Here is a 19,937-nt window from a genome sequence, read left to right as displayed (position 1 = left end):
TCCTCAGAATTATATTGTTTAGTGCATAAAATAAAATGTCAAATTTCAAAGGAGACAAGTGATTTTGAATTACAATTTTCAAATTATTGTGGATTTGTTTTGTTTTGTTTTATGTCTATGGACACCAAGTTAAGAATGCCTACTTTAGTGGAATGAGAATGAGAATATGTCGACTTAAATTTCACCTCTGACACTCACTTCCTCTGTGACCTTGGGCATTAGGTCTCACAATTGTCAAAGAAGCAGATTGGATTAAATGGCCCCTAAGATCCTTCCTCCTTTAAAAATCCATGGCCCTAAATTCCTAAGTGGTGCTGTGACAACTAGATTCATGGACATTTTGTCCTTCCTCACTTGGGTTAGTCTAATGGCTTTTTTTTTCTTTTTATAATTAGAGGAGCTCATACTCAGCCACCCAGGCTTGATGCTTTCTAGCCCTCGAGGCTTTGATCAGAGCATTTCTAAATATAATTAGAATCCTGCAATTTATTTGCTCTCTACATGTAAAACCTGTTGGTCCCCACATTTAGCTTGAGATTTTTGTATCTGTTTCCATAGCAATAGAACATCTACCTACATTTTTTTTTTTTGCCTAGCATGTTAAAGATTCTTAAGTGTGATTCTGGACCTGAAAAATATGCTCTTTGTCAGAGCTAATGTCTGATGCCTCTTTCAAAAAAATAACCAAAAAATTTTTTTAAAGCAGTCATAGTTATAGCTTTTCTTGTCATTACTCTTGAAATGTTTTAATTAGCTAGCAAATGGAGGTCATTTGGGAGCAACTGAAACTGAGTAGTAGGAGAAGAACCCTAAGGGATTTTTTTTCCCCTGTGTAGATACATGAAGTTTCATGTGCTGATTGGAGAATTGCAGCTTTGTTTTTATTCAGATGGTGACTTAAGAATTATGGCATATCTAAAATTAGCCTTGAGATGTGGAGGCAGTATGATACAACGGAAAGTGCATAGGATTTGGAATGAGAGAACCTGTGTTCAGATGCCACCTCTGATATGTACTTACTTTTGTAAATTTGAGCTAGTTGCTTAAACTCTCTGAAACTATTTCCTCATCTGTAAAATGAGATTAGATTCTAGATGATCTCCAGAACCATTTCCACTTCTGAATATCATGATTCCCTAGATTTCATTTGCTACCAAGCTCAGTCCTAGTCTGATGCCTCATATTTATCATCAGAATCTCAACCAATTTAGGCTTGGCAAAGGTCAAGACATCTATCATTAATCATGGGCCTCTGTTCTGTTAGTTGTATTTGATTAATACCAAAGGGCATAGATTTTATTTTTTTAATTGACGTTTCCCAAGATTTTTGCCTAGCACAACCCATATATTTACCGACTAGTGATTTTTAATGCTATTAAGAGGAAGAATCAATGGTGGTCAGTAAATCGATAAACATTTATTTGACATATACTATGTGATGAACAATGAGCTAAGCTCTGGAGATATGAAGAAAGTTATGAGATAGTTCATGTTCTTAAGAGATTTACAGTTTTGGGTGGCTAGGTGGTGCAGTGGATAAAGCACCGGCCCTGGAGTCAGGAGGACCTGGGTTCAAATCAGGTCTCAGACACTTAATAATTACCTAGCTGTGTGGCCTTGGGCAAGCCACTTAACCCCATTTGCCTTGCAAAAACCTAAAAAAGAAATTATAGTTTAATGGGAAGGACAACTTCCAAACCACTATGTCAAAAACAAGAGATAGACACATAGAGAGATAGATAAGAATGATAGAAAGTTTTGGATAGATACAATTTAGATAGAGTTATGATAGAAAGACAAAGACACAGGGAGAGAGGGAGGGAAGGAGGGGGATATACAATTAATGGAAGATAATCAATAAAGGGACAGCACCAGAATTAAGGAGGACCAAGAAAGACGTCCCATAGAAAATGGAATTTTAACTGAGACATGAAATTTGGGAAGACAAGAGGAAGAAGTGAAGAGGGAAAACATTCTGAGCATGGAGGCAGCCAGGGAAAATGTGTGAAGTCAGGAGATGAAGGGTCTTGTTTAGGGAGTTCATTGTCACTGTATTCTAAAGGGAAGGGAGAGGCTGTAAGATGTACAAAGACTGGAAAGGGTGGGGAGGGAAGGTTATGAAGGTCATTGAAAGTCAAATATTGGATTTTATCTTTGATCCTGGAAGTGATGGGGAGATACCAGAGTGTATTGGGGAAGAAGGGTGCACATTAGGATTCTACTTTGAAAGTTTAATGGAAGATAGACTAGTGGGAAGAGAAATTTGTCTCAGGAAGACTAGCCAACAGGATATTGCAATAGTTTCCAGTGCCACCGTCTTGACTGCCAAGTCTTATAAATTATACTCTCCAACTCTCAAGTCTGTTACTTTCCCTGAAATAATGCCCACTATTGTAGTTGCTACCTTGATCACCTTTCACCTGAACTCCTGCAACAGCCTCATAATTGAAGTCATAGATTCCAGACTCTCCCTTCTCCAATTTACTCTACACGGCTAACAAACAAATCTCTCCAAAGTGCAATCTTGTCAGTGAAAGAAACATCAGTGTCTCCAGCCATTTCCCCTTGGATAAAATAAAAACTTCTCTGGCATGTGGAGCCTTCAAAATGTAAATCCAGTCTGTATCTTTTGGTTTATTGTATCTTATCACTCCTTTAGTCCTTGTATATTTTGGCCAACCTGATCTTACTATTTCCAAAATTTGTTACACCTAAGAAGTAGCTAAATCACACCATCAGGAGAACATTGGATTTGGATTAAGGAAATATGAGTTCAAGCCCTGCCTCAAATATTTACAAGCCATATGACTCTGCATCGATGACTAGACCCAAGTTGGTCTCAGTTTCTTCACCTGCATAATGAAGGCATTGGACCCAATGGGCCTCCAAGGTACCTGCCAACTCTAAATATAGGATTTTGCTATCTTCTGCCTCTAAAACCATTAACAACTTTCTTCCGCTATGTTGAGCCAGAACTCTCCGGTATGTTTAAGAACTCTCAGGTCTAACTCCCTACTATTTCAGATGAGAAAATTGACTCACAGAGCTGATATAATTGCTCAAGAAAGCACAAAGATTAAGTGAAAGATTTGAAATTCAAACTCATGGATTTGAAGTCCATCTCCATTATTTATTACGCATCATATACTATTGAAATACATTTAATTAAGTAAATTGATTTGAATTGGGCTTCAGATTCAACCCAGGCCTTCTGGGAAAAGGGGAATAAGAATGAAGGTGGGGGTGATGGGAGTGGTCAGAGATGGTATTGAATAGACTCCAAACTCCCAGGGTTCCTTCTGTGACCTTCAGATAAGGATGAGTTATCCAACTGCTGCTAACCAAGTCCTTTGGCAGCAATGATTACATTAGATCCCTCAAATGTCATGTCTCAATTCCCATTAGCACCTTGATTTTGAATTTTGGGAAGTAGGACTTAGAATGAGAAGAGTAATGAGGATTCTGTGTCTGTGTGTGTGTGTGTGTGTGTGTGTGTATGTGTAGCTTTCATTGACATTACATGAGACTTACTCTTGGAAAGCCATAGATCAAACACATGTACTTAAGCAGGAAGGAATTATGTAAGGAAGTCAGAATTGTACAGTGTGAAGGTCATAGAAACTGAGTTAAAAATCCTGCTTTTACCTGTATGACCTTAAGAAAGCCATATAAACTTTCTAAACCTCTATTTCCTTGGCGATAGAATGAAAGGACTGAATTAGATGTCCCTTGAGGTCCCTTCTAGCTCTAAATCTTTGTTCCTAAGGTCAACTATCAAAGGGGGAAGGGAGAAAGGAATGTCATTGTAATTAGAAACTATAAAGAACTTAATACTACTAAATGAAACTATGATTTTGTGAAGATGTTTAAATATCCCTGGGTATCACGAGAGAGAGAGAGAGAGAGAGAGAAACAGAAACTAGAAACTTTGGGAACATTGTCATAAATCTATAATCCTATGAAGCCACTTCAATTTCTTGGGTCACAGTTTTGGGGGGAGGCTGGAGAGAGCAGATAGGACTAATTGACTTTTACCTCAATATTCATGATTTGAACAGGTTCTTTGTTTCAGTTTTCCTGCTCCATTTGTAGCTCAAACACAATAGGAGTTCAATTGATATAAAGAAAAATAAAAGACAGACTTTCCAGGCACTTGTGTTATATCACATCAGAAATAATGGTTTATTGATACTACCAGAAGAAATCTACTTTTTCTCCTCCTAAATCAAAACCCTTTAGACATTTCAAATGGTCATGGTTTTGTCATTGGTTTTGTCTGACATCTGCATTTTCCAGAGCAAGCTTCAGCCCGGCCAAAGGTGAACTAGTTGCTACCCAGTTGGAGAATTGAGGGGAACTCTCTAGTAACATAACCTTACAAACCATCACTAGGAAACATGAAAAAAAAAAAGTGACTACTCTCATAAAGGCTGCTTTGCTTCCATGATCATTGCTGGAACTTAGCAATTGTTTTTCAGGAACAACTGGCTCCAGATGGGCAGCTTTGGGAAACAGGCCAGTTGGAATGGATCTATTTCCCTTCCATAGCTTTATGTTTTCTCATTTCTTATCTATTGTGCGAAGGGAGGAATATTTCTTTCTTTCTTTCTTTTGTTTTATTTGAAACTGGGTAGTGTATGCTATAGGAAGTCTCCTCTTCTGGTTTATTCCAACCCTACCCCTACTCCAACTTTGTAGGTGTTCATACTCTTTCTCTGTGCTTGCAAGTCCATTACACAGTAATGTATAGCAGTCATAAAAATCTAAGCAAATATTATTAGAGGCCTTATAAATAAACTGTCTTGGGAACCTTGGACCAAATCCTTCTTCCTACACCTCCAACTGCCTTGATTCTTTTATTTTCAGACAAAGTGACTATATTTTTTTAAATAAATATATATGTGAGACAGCTTAAAGGACTTATTTGACACTGAACATATGTTGCTTTAAAAACCCAAGTCAGAAAGCCATTTCCTTCTCTAAGTAGAGAGTTAAGAACAGTGAATTTGGAATGTGTTCTACATTATTTGACCCACAGTTGAACTTAGTTGACTGGCCTAAATGCATTAATCTTTTGTTTTATTTTGGTTATTACAAGATACTATTCAGTAGAGACAGAAGACAGAAGGGGTAACAATCATGATTTTAAAATAAATAAATAAAAGACAATAATCAAGTTAATTAAAACTATGGTGACATATACTTCACAAATTATAAATAGGAAATAAATTAGTGTCACGGCAAAATGACAGACAGAGCTGTTTCTGAAATGAGTGCTTCAGAACTTAGAAAAGACAAGCCTAGCCCATGGTGCCATTAGTGTCCAACTCCCAAAAAATGAGCTGTCCATTTTTTCCCAAAACCTGCCTCCTCTCCTGCCAGTTCCCTCCAATGGTTTATGCCCATATGGAAAATGTTCCAAGTTTAATGAGCATTTTAAAGATTCAGGATCAGGTCACCTTTACTCTAAAGCAGGGGGTAGGGAATGCCTAGCCAATAGGCCATTTAAGGTCATTGAAATCATTTGGTCTGATGCTGCCAAGGCAACTGCAGGCAGGATTCAAAATTCAATAAATCTGGAGTTTTTAGGGGCAAATTAATTAAATGAGTGATCAGATGTACCAGGCTAAATTTTAAGCTGATAATTTTGTAAAACTTGCCAATGATGTTATAAATATTCAAATGGACTTTGACAGAAAAATGTTCCTATTCCTGCTCATCCTTGCATTCATTCCTACCCTCTGGTTTCCCCAATGCAGTGTGATATTCAATAATCAAATGTCCATCCTAAACATTTCATCAAATGGTAGCTTTATTCTAGAGCTGGGAGGGACCTTAGAGGTCATCTAATTCAATCTTCTCATTTTACCGATGAGAAAACTGAGATGAAGAAAAGTGAAGGTACTTGTCTGAGGTAATACAGATAGTTAAATTCAAAATCAGGTCATAGATTGAGAGCTGGAAGGGGCTTTAGATGCCATCTAAACCAATCTGCAAATTTTACAGAATATAAACTCCTTGAAGACAAGGACAATCTCACTATAGTTTCAAGTCTGCCCAATTCCTAAGGCATTTCCTAGAGTTCAGCAAGCTTGATTAAGAATAGTAGGACCCTGAAAGGTTAAGTAACTTGTCCCACTTCACCTAATTAGTAAGTGACAGAGCCAGTATTCAAATACACATGATGACAGACCTTCCAATTCCCTTTTCTTTTGGGAAATCATTGTGCAGTATTGCCACTTATACTTCCTTATTGCTTTGAATTCTCCATCAAGGCTGTACTTTTCTTCTAAATTCTTACCTTTTTTTTCATTCCCTCCTTCTTCTTCCTCCCCCCACTCCTTTTGGTAAGAATTTGACCCACTTGGGGTGGCTAGGTGGCACAGTGGATAGAGCACCAGCCCTGGAGTCAGGAGTACCTGGGTTCAAATCCAGCTTCAGACACTTAATAATTACCTAGCTGTGTGACCTTCGGCAAGCCACTTAACCCCATTGCCTTGCAAAAACCTAAAAAAATCACCTCTAGGAGCAGCCAAGTGGCATAATGGATAGAGCAGCAGTCCTGGAGTCAGGAAGTCCCCTGAGTTCAAATTCAGCCTCAGAAACCTAATAATTACCAAACTGTGTGACTTTGGGCAAGTCACTTTGACCCCATTGCCTTGCAAAAAAAAAGGAAAATCACCTCTAAAAGAAAGTATTTCCTTCTTTTATTAATGTAGGCAACAAATATAATGATCAGAAGGGTCCACAGAAAGCAAGTTTGCCAAAGGGGTCCATGACATAAAACAGGTTAAGAAATTCCCCATTAGATTGTAAGTCCTTGAGGGTAGGAAATATCTTTTGCTAGTTTTTGTGCTTCCAGAACAGTGTTTGACATATAGTAGCTACTTAATATATTTTTGATTGCTTAGATAAACACCCACCATGTACCAGAGACTATGCTAAGTGCTTTAAACATGCTATCACATGGTTGAACCAAGAGAACCATATAGGAGTGATTATAATGATGTGACAGGAAAGTTAAAATGAAGCCCAATGCCAATCTTGGTCAAATAAAAGGATGAAGAAATCACCTTCCTCTTTTCCTCGGAGAAGTGGTTAAATAGAGAAGCAGACTATCAGAGATATTAACAGATTTGATTTTGTATTCATAGGATTTGCTCAGCCACTTGTTGTCACAAGGGAAGGCTTGTTGAAAAGAGTGGAAGGAGATTCTCTAAGCGCCTGTGACATAAAAACAGAAGGAATCAATAAAATTTTAATAAAGGAATAAAAATCCAAGCATTCCACCCTGAAATGGTCCCATCCAGAACTCATTCACATTCTCTTCCTTTGTGAGATGCTTTGCATGAAATACATCAACTTGCTTGGATGTGGCTGCTAACCCAACCATCTGGTTAGTATTTCGAATGGTGAGAACTATCAAACTGGAGCCTATAGGATCAGAATGCTTTGGGATTCTCAAGTCCCCGCAGGCAACCAGTATTAACACCTGGAATTTTATTAGCTCTCAACAAATCATGATGAATAACTGACAGGTGGCCCAGCAGAGGGGCTAATACTTGACTTTGTAAATTGACCATTATATTTTTATTCAAACTTTTGCCATTTCACTGACCTGTCAGCATGAACAAAGAGATGTATTTCATGTGACCCCTGTCCCAAATGGAATGTGCTGTCTCTGTTATACTCTATCAAAAGCCAAAGGATGACATTTTGACTATACTCTCTGACTATGCTCCCGAAAGGGAAGTAAATCTGAGATAGATATAATGACAACTGCCATCTATCTAGTGTTTTCGAGTCTTCAAATGAATTATGTATGGTATGTGATCTCCTTTGAGCCTCTCAACAACCCTGTGAGAAAGCTCTAGTTTATATTATTTTCCATATTTTACAAATGAGAAAAATGAGATTCAGAGATGCTAAGTGCTTTGCCTGCCCATGGTTAAACACCTAATGACACTGAACTTGGAATCAGGAAGATTCAGAGACACTTAATAGCTATAAGATTCTGAGCAAGTCAGGTAGCCCTATTTGCTTCAGGTTCCTCATCTGCAAAATGATCTGGAGAAGGAAAAGGCAAACCACTCCAGTATCTTTGCCATGAAAACCTCAAATGGGGTTATGAAGAGTCAAATATGTCTGAAATGACTGAACAACTACATACACCTAGGAAGTAAAAATGGCAGGATTTGGACCTAGGTCTTTCTGGTTCCTTAGCCTCTTAGAGGCAATATTTAATCTTATCTTTGTAGAAGTAAACCCTCCAGGTCATTTCCCAGTCACCTCCACACCCTGATCTCAATATTGTGGTTATTATCTTCATATCCCTCCCGGAAGACCCTTGGGTGCTGTCCTTGGTACTATCAAGATTTCCATTTAATCTCTTTTCCCCTTTTATGTACTACCTTGACCTATTTAGGTGTAATTTTGTAGGTAGAGACTATTGAGCTTCCTCCTCTTTATATCCCCAGTGCTTAGCAAAACCCTGCATCCTACATCTGTCCTTCCTACTGTCTCTGTCTCCTGTTCTATCAATTCGTTTATCTATCTATATCTCTACATCGAGCCATACATCTTTCTATGGTTATCTTCCTTCATGTCTGGCTATCACGTATCTGTCTGTAGTTGTTGCTGCTGTTGTTCACTCACCTCAGTCATTTCCAACTGTTCCTGATCCTATGTGGTGTTCTCTTGGCAGAGATACTGGAATGGTTTGTCATTTCCTTCTCCTCCTTATTTTTCAGATGAGGAAACTGAGGCAAACAGTCACTTTTACAGGGTCAAAAAGCTTATAAGTATCTGAGGCTAGATTTGATCACAAAAAAAAAAATGAATCTTTCTGCTTCCAAGACCAGTACTCTATCCACTCTATCCAGCTGCTTTTTGTCTCTCACCTCCCTCCCTCCTGCCAGGCTTTATTTCATCTATATTTATACTGTTTTATTTTGGCCTTCATATTCCAGGTTCTTAGTATATCCCAGGTATTTAACAACTAATTATTGATTGATTAATGAATCCTGCACGTATTTATATTGAGATCCTGTTACTAACTGTTGATTGAAATCAGTGACTTTGAAAGCTCCTTCCATCTCTAAATCTTTTGTAATAATTATTATGGTTTCAATTGGATCTGACTCTTTGTGATGCCATTTAGGGTTTTCTTGGCTAAGATAATAGAATGCTTTGCCATTTCCATATCCAGCTTATTTTATGGATGAGGAACTAAGGAAGACAAGGTTAAGTGACTTGCCTAGGGTCACACAGCTGCTAGGTGTCTGAGACCGGGTTTGAACTCATTATCCTTCTTGATTCTAAGCACTGTGCTCTATCTATTGTGCCACCGAGCTGCCCTTCAAGAATGAAGAACAGGGGCGGCTAGGTGGCGCAGCGGATAAAGCACCGGCCCTGGAGTCAGGAGTACCTAGGTCCAAATCCAGTCTCAGACACTTAATAATGACCTAGCTGTGTGGCCTTGGGCAAGCCACTTAACCCCATTTGCCTTGCAAAAACCTAAAAAAAAAGAATGAAGAACAAATAACAATCAAATTGCCCTCTAATTTTTTGTAATAATTATTTATTTGTAGTCATTTGTAGTTATTTGTGATTATTTGTAGTAATATAATTATTGTATTATGATATTAAATGAAATTCTATGATTTAATCATGAATAATTATTATATAGAATTTATCTAGTGTTTTAAGATTTGCAAATAGTTTATAAACAGTATATTGTTCAAATTGATCCTCACAACTTGGAAGATAATGGAGATTAAGAGCATTGAACTTGGAATCAGAAAGATTGATTTTCATGAGTTTTGAAAGTTAGGTGGAGTTATTATCATCCCACTTTTATAGATGAGGAAACTGAGGCAGAAGGCACTTGAATGACTTGCCAAGGATTAAAGCTAGAAGTAAGTACCTAATGCAGGATTAGAATTCAGCTTTTTCTGAATCCAAATCTGGCACTCCAACCACTGTGACACCTAGCTATCTTCATCAAACATTAAAAAAACCCTTAAATGCCATCTAGGCCAATCTTCTCATTTTCTGAGATCTGAGATCCAGAAATGTTGAGTGACTAGCCTAGAGTTACACAGGTTAAATATTAGAACTGGAATCACAAATGATGTCTTCCACTTATTTCCACTGGACCCGAGATGTTTCTTTTTTTTCTACTATATTGAGCTCTTGATTTGGTCTGGAATTTGGATCTTTTCCTAAAAATCATTTGTTCGTAACAAATAATTTGTTCATAAAAAAAATCATTTGTTCATAAAGAATAATTAAGAACTCCAGGGACCTGTATTTCTCACCCTCTCACTCCACTATTTTTATGCTGGCTGTTCTTTTCATTGGACCAGAGAGAAAGCTGTTGAATCTAGGAAATAATAACTTCAGAATGTAGAGTCCATTTTGTTTATTGAAGCCAAGTTGACAATTCCTGGACACTTTATGAGCCTCGGTGAGCTAATAATGGCTGATCTCAGCCAGAGGTTTGTCTTGGGTTTGTCACCAGAAGCTGGCATCAGTGGTACAGATTTCTGAATATGAATGTAGTAATTGAAAAAGCCACGAGGTGGCTCTGGTGTTCTTCTAACTAGGAGCAAGTCTCCTTGTGAGGGCCTTCAGACTATCTTCCTCTTGCCCTATGGATTCTAAGCCTGCTGTGAAATTCAGAACCTAAAATATTTCTTGTTCTGGTGATCCCAGATGGCAGAGACCATCTGGGATAGATAGTTGAGAGGGAGTGGTTGGGGGAGTGGCAGGTGGGGGGTAAGGGGGAGGGTGCGATTTGTTCTAGTTAATTAAAGATTCAATTCTGGAATAAAATCACTACAGAGCCATTTTCCCTCTATTGGCAGTGAATTATAGGACGGTAGACCTGAAACTGAACCGGATCACCTAGTCCACACCCACCTACCCATGCCACCATTTTGCAGATGAAGTAACTGAGGTCTAGGGAAGCTAAGTAACCTCTCCAAGGTCATAGGACCACAAACCTGGAGCTAGAAGGATCTTAGGCCATCTAGTCCAGCCACCCTACCCATCCTTCCCCATTTTTCAGATGAAGAAATTTCATCCCATAATAACTATATTTTAATCATTCAATCAGTTTCTTCTTCTTAATTGATTATGTCTAAAGGGTTGGGGTGCTAGATAACAGTTAACAATGTAGCCATTACTCATTTCCATAGCTAGGTCACAAAAAGATTTCCTGATATATTCACCCCCATTTTCTCCCAAATGACTTTTTTAGATGTCACTTCATTTCTCAGTGTTCCAAGTCACTAAGATTCTTAAGTTTCAGAGTTGATCTCCATTGTTAAAGAGGAGTCTCTGAATCTGAGCATTTTCTACAACAGTGAAATCAAAGGTCTAGGGGAAAAAGGAAAAGAAAAGAAAAATGATGGGGAAAGTGTTGATTTTGAAGTTAAATTCCTGATGCTAGCATATAGTATCCCTATGATCCTGGTAAGATCATTTAACCACTCTGATGTAATGTAAAATGAGAAAGTTAGGTGGATTCTAATTAGATTATATATTAATGTCAATATTCATAAATAAAGAAAATAATAGAACATTTCAATTAGAGGTTAATGAAAATAAGTATGTGATTTTGTTCCCATTGGAATTCATAGACCCCTTGAAATCTGTCCAAGGATACCAATGGGTGTGGATGATCTTTTAGATTCTTTCCAGCTTGAGAGAACAATTCCTTACCTTATCTATAAATTCCTTTTACAAACACACAATCCTTTGCGATAACCTCCCTATGTTGCTTATTTACCTCCTGGCAAACTTCACTTATCATAACTTTAACATCCATAGAATATAAGCTCTCAGGGGACAGGAACATTCGGTCATTTTTGTCTTTATCGTTCCAGTGCTTCACCCAGTTCCTGGCTCATGGTAAGCAATTAAGGCATGCCTACTGGATTCAAAGATTTCTCCCTACAGTATTCAGCTGCCATTGTCATGAAGGACTAGATGACCTCCCACAAGGCAGACTTTGTAATTTCTCAGCCTGCCAAACCATTAGGCAGAATTCCCAAAAAACCACAGATCCCAGCTGTTACCTTCTATTTACTCTGGAAGAATAGAGAATGGGCAGCTTACCCTGTAGGACTCTAGTCTGCTGGCTATCCAGTTGGCCTGCTAGGATAATTCATACCAAAAGGCAGTTGGGATCAAAGAAGAACTTTTTTAAAATTAATGTTTTAAGAGAGAAATGAAACTGAGAGATAAGATAAATCCACTTATAAATTAGGTAGAGTCTAAAATGAATGTTCACTCCAAATTGCTTCAAGATTAAACTCATTTTTAACCAAAGAAATTTGGTTCATAAATTGCATGCAATATAAGTAGAACTTGGGAAACATTTTACATAAAGATCAAGATAGGAAACATTCCATACATAAAGAGGAAAGGGCATGTCATAGTGGCAAGAGCACTGACCCTTGAAAAAGAGAAAGTGAATTGAGAGGATTAAATTTCTACATTCAAGTCAGCTAATTCAACATTCCTGTCTTATAGATGGGAAACTGGTTTAGGAGTTAGCAAATAGATAAGTATAATAAGACCAAAGAAGTCCTCAGAGGTCTTCTAATCCATTCCTCTCATTTTATAGAGAAGGAAACTAAAGCCCAGGAAGGTTAAGTTACCTAAGGTCCTACAGGTAATGAGTATCAGAAATAGAATTTCAATGTCTGATCCCATAGTACCTTTGGGGCTTACTTGGTGAAACTTTGGGTAAGCCCCTTAAGCTCCTTCTGCCTCAATTTGCTTATCTGTAAAACAAGAAGATTAGATTAGAGGGCCTCTATGGGTGCTTTCTGGTGCTAAACTTGGGAATTTTACAGCAATTAATCTCTTTGGTCCTCAATTTCGTCCTTTGTAAAATGAGGGGTTTGAACTGGATGAACTCTGAAGTCACTTCTAGAGCTATACCTGGGATGACAGGACCCAGAATTGCAATACATGAATTATAAGATGAATGATATGGAGTTCATAGAAGGAAAGGCTATTACAGTTGTGGATTATGTGGCATGGAAGCAGAGACTCGCAGAAGTAACTTTCTCTTATATACTCAGTCATTCAGAAAGAATGTTCATATAGCTATAAGATGAGTGAAGCAAAATAGCTACCCAGATATATTCTATAGATCCTATCATTTCATGCCATCTTATTTATCTCTGCATTGTTAATCTGTTCATAATCAGGTCACCAGTTTAGCCCAAACTCTTCTAAGTCATTTTAAGGGAGGTAGAGAGCAGTTAGATTAGAATGTTCTTGATTTACCACAGGTTTGATCCTTCCACGGTCTTGGATCCAATTGCATCCCTTTTGCCCCTGTCTCTTCATCTGCCAGACCTACTGAGATCAGAATTGAAGGTCAAATGCAATACCTGGACTTGGCTCATAATGAAATGGAAACTGTCTCTTTAACAGTGGCCCACCTTGTAAAAGAACTCTCCCTTAAACAAACTGGCATGAGTAAAAGTATCTGAGATTCTACTTATCTGATTTCAGTAATAAAAACAAATCAAATCTGGAATCTGATCCCAAAACAAGACTATTAGAACCTTTTTCCTAGGAAAATTCTCCCACCCCTACCCCCATGCAAAAGATTTGGTTTCTAAGACTTAGCCCATGAAGTAGACTTGGCCCTTGAACTCACATAAACAGGAAATCCATTCCCAGTTGCCAGAAGTCCTAAGGACTACAATGACTTGATCTCCAAGCTTCCTATTCCTCCCCTCAAGATGGAACTCTTAGTCTACCAGATATTCTAGGTCAGAGTGTCAAACATGGTCCCTAACACTCCCAAGTGCCACTTGAACCAGAATAAAATGGAATTGTGAAATATTTAATAAGATAAATCAAAATACAATAAAATATAGATAATATCAATATGTGATTTTCTTATAGAACCCTCCTTATGCATAGTGTAATGACCCCTGTTTCTATTTGAGTATGACACTACTGCTGTAGGACAGCCAAAGAAATGGCAGAACCTGAGAACCTCTAGGAATTTCATCAGCAACTTCATCATCAATTTGATTATTAAAATTTTGTTATATATTTAGCATTGAAAATCAATATAGCCAACTAGACTCATTAAGTGACTATATTTAATTTCAATGTATAAAGTAGCACAATGGCTTTTTTAGAGAATCATTTCTAAGGTCCATCAGGTTTTTTTGTCAATTCATTTTCATTCACATTTATGTACCATTTCTTTTTTGTTGTTGTCGTTGTTGCTTGAGACTGAGTCTACATATCTCATCCAGGCTGGAAGGAAAGCAACCATTAAATGAGGAAACTAGAAATTTTGATATTTTACATTAGTCACCTGGGACATCTCTTCCTTTATAAGGAATCTACTGACTTCTCATTCCCAGGGGCTCACCAATATTGATGTCAGACTTAGTACAGTCATCCAGTCACCTTTAGCTCCTTTGTAAATCAGAACACCTATCCTCAAGAGATCCACCTTTTTCATCCTCTTCTGGTAAAAGGTATTACAAGCATTCACCACCATATCTTGCCTATATATACCCTCATATGGTCCTAGTCTGAATTTCTTGTTTTTCATTTGCTTACTTTGTATTATTTCATAAAGATATTTTAAACCTTTTTTTGTATTTCTTCTGCCTATCCATTTTAATTTTACATATATGCATATGCATATATGCAAATATATTCTTATATTTCATTTCATCGTTGCATTATTTATTTAATTATTTCTCTATTGTTCGACGTTATTTGATTCCGCTTTTGTTTTGTAATTGCATATAATGCTACTATGAATATCATTTGGGAATTCTGCTCTTTTTTTTTATCCCTAGAAACTTCTTAAAACCAAATATGGCCCAACAGAATTATGTTCCCCTCTAACACAAGAAGTCTCTAACAGTAGTAGATTCCATAGATGATCACTTCCTGAGATTTTATTAGACTTTGTAAGAGGAACCCATTTCCCAACAGATCATTCAAGGTAGGCTTGTAGATTTGGAGCTAGAAGGACCTTGAGAAGTAAAGTACTCTAAAACTTTCATTTTAGAAATGAGAAATCTGAGAGAGAGAGAGAGAGAGAAAGTATCAAAGACTTCCCCAGAGTTATAGGAGCAGAAATAACCAAGTATAGGATTTGGACTCATGTCCTGTGACTCTAGTGTTAAAAGACTTTCTACTGTGCCTCCAAAAAGAGCTTCTAAAAGGAAAAAATTAGCTCAATAACAGTTACTTTAAAAATTAATCAAACCCTCTCATAATAACTTTGAAGTAATTTGATTATATACTATAAAATTAAACCAAAAAATTAAAAGTGGAGAAATTAATTATTGAAAAGACTGAATTTACTTACATTGTTGGTAGAATTGTAAATCGATGCAACCTTTGGGAGGATATCTTAAAAAGGACTATGAAAGTTACAAAATTCATGACCTCATTGACCTCATAATCCAGCTACTAAGACTATACCCTAAGGATGCAATTAAAAAAAACCAAAGCCATCTGCTCAAAACATGTACACAGACAATTTATAATAGCCCAAAATTGTATAAACAACCCATACCTTAAGGATGTAATTAAAATGAAAATGGAAAAAGCTGATCTAAAAACTTTTTGGAAGCAAATTCTGTGTTTTATAATAAGTAAATGGCGGAACAAATTTTGGTACACAAATTAAATCTAATAATATCATATTATTAAAATGATAAATATGTGATACAAGGAAATGTAAAAAGACACAAAATAATATAAAAAAGCAAGAGTAGAACATCAGCCTATACAAGAGTTGTGCAAAAATAATAGAAGTTCATGTTTATAGATTTTTTTTAAATCAACAGATATTGGGGGCAGCTAGATGGCACAGTGGATAAAACACTGACCCTGGAGTCAGGAGGACCTGAGTTCAGGTCTGGCCTCAGACACTTAATAATCACCTTGCTGTGTGGCCTTGGGCAAGTCACTTAACCCCATTGCCTTGCAAAATAAATAAATAAATAAAACCTAAAAAAATTTAAAACTGTAGAAATCAACAGACATTTTAAATAAATAAATTAGTAGCAGTTTGTTAAACTATATGATTAGTAGAATATTCCTGAATAATATGCTTGAATTGAGTTGTATTAGGTATTTTTCTTAATTGTAGTAACTAATATTTTCATAGTTTTTATTAAGTGTTTTACATATGTTATCTCATTTGATCTTCACAACAATTCTGTGAAGTATCATTATTTTCCCCATTTTATAGATGAGGGAAACTAAGGCTGAGAGAGTTTAAGTATATACTAAATATAGTATATAGTAAATATAAGAATATAGTAAATAAGATATTGTGAATAGTGTCTATAAAACCTGCATTCAGCTCCCAACTCATCTATTTACTAGTGGTAAGACCCTCCACAAGTTACTTTAGAGCTCTCAACCAATTTTCTAATCTATAACGTAAGGAGATTAGACTCATTGTTCTTGAAGGTACCCTCTAGTTCTCAAGATAGGATTCTTAAAAATGAAATAATCTGATTTATCTATTATCTGATGTCTAAATCTATTCTTATAAATTAATAAATCTTTGTCATGGTTCCTTTTATTCCTCCTTTTTCTTATAGTGCTTGCTCTAACCTATTCCCTATATGGATAGTTCCCCAGAACTGTGGTTCACGGGTATCTCTGGTGGTCTCATTCAGTATAAATATATAGAATTTGTGGAAGGCAGTAGAGTTTATATTTCTAAGGCAGTTCTCAAAACATTGTAAGAAAATCTAGGATCTAGAAGGAGAAAGAATGATAAAGAAGATTAGAGGATCAGCATAGAGACAAACAGTAATATTATGACCACCGAGCCAGGAGAGTATGGATGTGATCAGGAAGCACTACAAATCTGGCTTATAGGTATCAAACCCAGTGATTTTGAAAAAAATGGCCAGGTTTAGCATATTTCAAAGAATTATTTTTAGTCAAATTCAACTGGGTTTAGGGAGCATCAGAGACCCTAGAACACTGGCCTCTGAGACAAATTGAGGCTAAGGCATTATGGGAGGGATTAAGAAGTCCACCTAAGGAAGAAAGGCTGCCTGTCTGATAGCTTTATTTTCTAACTAATAAGTCTTTTTAACTAAGCTAAGATATTTCTATGCTTCAGAAGACATGCAAATTCTATCTGATTCCTTTAATTTTCAGGCTAAGGCAAAATCCTGATCAATGAACCCAAGTTATAACTCTGAGTGCCATTCTACCCAAGTGATGATGACCATGAACTAGACACTTGCTCAAATTCTCTTTCAAAATAAAAACAGCCAAAAATAAAACAAAAACCATTTTGGCTTGCCTTAATGATTTCAGTCTTCAAAAGGTGAACAACAAAAAAAGAATTGCTATCTTAAATCTGATATTACTATATAGCCACTAGAGTTTGCCCTGTGAAAATAATGAAAACCTTGGGAAGAAATTCAATCTCAAACTGAACTTCATCATAAAAAAATATAGAAAAACCTGTGTGGGTTTGCTTCATACCATAAATTTATGGAGAACTGATTTCAAAGTCTTTAATTAAGGGACAGGCAACATCCTATGATAATAAATTTTTCAAGGAGACTTGATCAATATGGATGGCAAGCATTTAAGAATGTGAAGAAGCAGTGAGGCACTGACTAAAGAGATGGATTCAGATACCCATTAGTCCATTTAGATTACACACATGGATTGAGGATGGAAGAAAGAGCAGGGAGTAAAGGGATAAGATCAAGGACCTGCAGCATCTTATAAACTTATTATCAGATGCTATCAATATATTATCACCCTGACAGTGAATGTTGAGGACAAAGCATTTTTTTAGGGGTTTTTTTTTTGCAAGGCGGTTGGGGTTAAGTAGCTTTCCCAAGGCCACACAGCTAGGTAATTACTAAGTGTCTGAGACCAGATTTGAACCCAGGTACTCCTGACTCCAGGGCCGGTGCTTTATCCACTGGGCCACCTAGCTGCCCCCAGGACAAAGCATTTCAACATCACACTATCTCTTGTGTATTTTGACTCTCAGAACTATAACTAAGGAATGGCAATTAGGGCTCTACCCTAGGGTCCTAAAATTTAGGACCTTGATAGCATGTATACTCCTTGAGTTCCATAGAAACATCAAAGAATGGATAGGATCACTGCATTAGTGGTGATTATCCTAATTTCCTCTGCCCCAGTCAGACCCCATCTGGAATATTGTATTAAATTCAAATGTAAACCCACCACTCTTGGGAATTTTCCCATTTCTGTGAAGGGCATGCCATCTTCCCAGTTATGACAGGTTCCCTACACAAGTACTTTTCTCAGTTCTTTATTCCTTCTCTGCTATATATCCAATTAGTTGCCAAATCTTCTCATTTCTATGTCTATCTCTCTTATATCTATCCTCTTTCTTTCTCCTAACACAACCCTGGTTCATGTCCTCATTATATCTCACTTCAACTATGACAATAGCTTCCTAAATGGTCTCTGCCTTAAATCTCTTTAGAACTCTAATCCATCCTCCAAGCAGCTGCCACAGTGATTTTCCTAAAATGAAGTTCTAACCAAGTCACTCCCCTATTCAGTAAATATAAGTGGCTCCTTAATAACTCTGGGATCAAATATAAATTGCTCATTTGGCTTTTAAAGTCCTTCACAACCTGGATCCATCCCACCTTTCCTGTTTTATTATATATTACTTCCCTTTCCATAGTCCACAATCTAACCAAGTTATTTTCTATCTATTCCTCACACAGGACATCCCATTGTTGTCCTTTGCCTTTTGCACTGGCTAAATTCCCTCACTAAACTACTTTTTAGAATCTTTCAAAGATCTACTCTGGAGTCAACTTCCACACACAGCCTCTCCTGATCATCACCCCATTGCCCAGAGCTTTGTTTTGTATATGGTTATATAGCATATGTGGGATTATTTCCTCAAAATATCATCCAATTGGCAGAAAGTATACCTGAAGGATGGCTCACTCCTTCTCTAATCAAGGTTTTAGGTCTGGAGTTTTCTTATATTGTAGGCAATCACGAGACAGGTTCATTTCACCTTATAGTCAAAATACAATTACCAAAAAACAATGTCCTGTTGATTACACCATTGAGGGACAGGTCAACTTTCCATACGGTCACAAGTTCTGTTGCCAAAAGCTAGCATACCAGTGCTCTGCCTGGTATCATGGTAATTCTGTAGTGTCTCATTAACATGGGAAAGACCCCACCCAAAAGGCCCAAGGTCTCTACCTATATTCCCACCATCATCAGAAGTCCTGTTTCCTTTTAGATTAGCCCAGGGTGAAAAGGGTTATGGGAAGAGGCAATGAGAAGGATGTCTTTGCAAAACACTTCCCTCATTGTAATCAATATAATATGCAGATCATACCATCATTCCATCATTCATATGATGCCATTGTCTTCTATTATGAAGATCAACAATCAATCAATCATTTATAAGCCCCCATCTGGTGCTCCATTGATTGCCAGTCAGGCAATTAGATATTAGAAAAGGAAGTTAAACTAAACAAGCATAATTAGAAAAATTGGCACAGAAACGATGCCCCAAAAAGTTTGAGATAGTCACACTTACACACATGATCCATTAGCATAGATTTAAAGTATAATGTGATGACTGTACATATAGAATCTATATCAGATTACTTACCATCATGGGGATGGGGAGGGAAGGAAGAGAGGCAGAAAAATGAGGAACTCAAAATCTTATGAAAGATCAATGCTGAAAACAATTTAAAATAACTGGAAAAAATTAATTTAATTTCAAATAATAAAGTGTTTGGGCAACTAAGTGGCACAGTGGATGGAGAACCAGCCATGGAATATGGAGGACCTGAGTTCATCTCTGGTCTCAGACACTTAATAATTACTTGGCTATATGACCTTGGGTAAGTCACTTAACTCCATTG

The 19,937-nt window shown here is 37.0% G+C and overlaps 1 protein-coding gene across 2 annotated transcripts in view; it reads left to right on the top strand.

Annotated features, from left to right (window-relative positions):
• The window catches only part of ANKS1B (ankyrin repeat and sterile alpha motif domain containing 1B), a 1,440,110-nt gene that overhangs the window by 1,131,204 nt on the left and 288,969 nt on the right, over positions 1-19,937 (top strand). The window lies entirely within an intron of this gene.

Source organism: Macrotis lagotis, chromosome 2 (genome assembly GCF_037893015.1).
Source record: "Macrotis lagotis isolate mMagLag1 chromosome 2, bilby.v1.9.chrom.fasta, whole genome shotgun sequence".
Lineage (NCBI taxonomy): Eukaryota > Metazoa > Chordata > Mammalia > Peramelemorphia > Peramelidae > Macrotis > Macrotis lagotis.
Note: the sequence above shows the minus strand (reverse complement) of the source record. Positions and strands in the feature narration are given on the sequence as shown.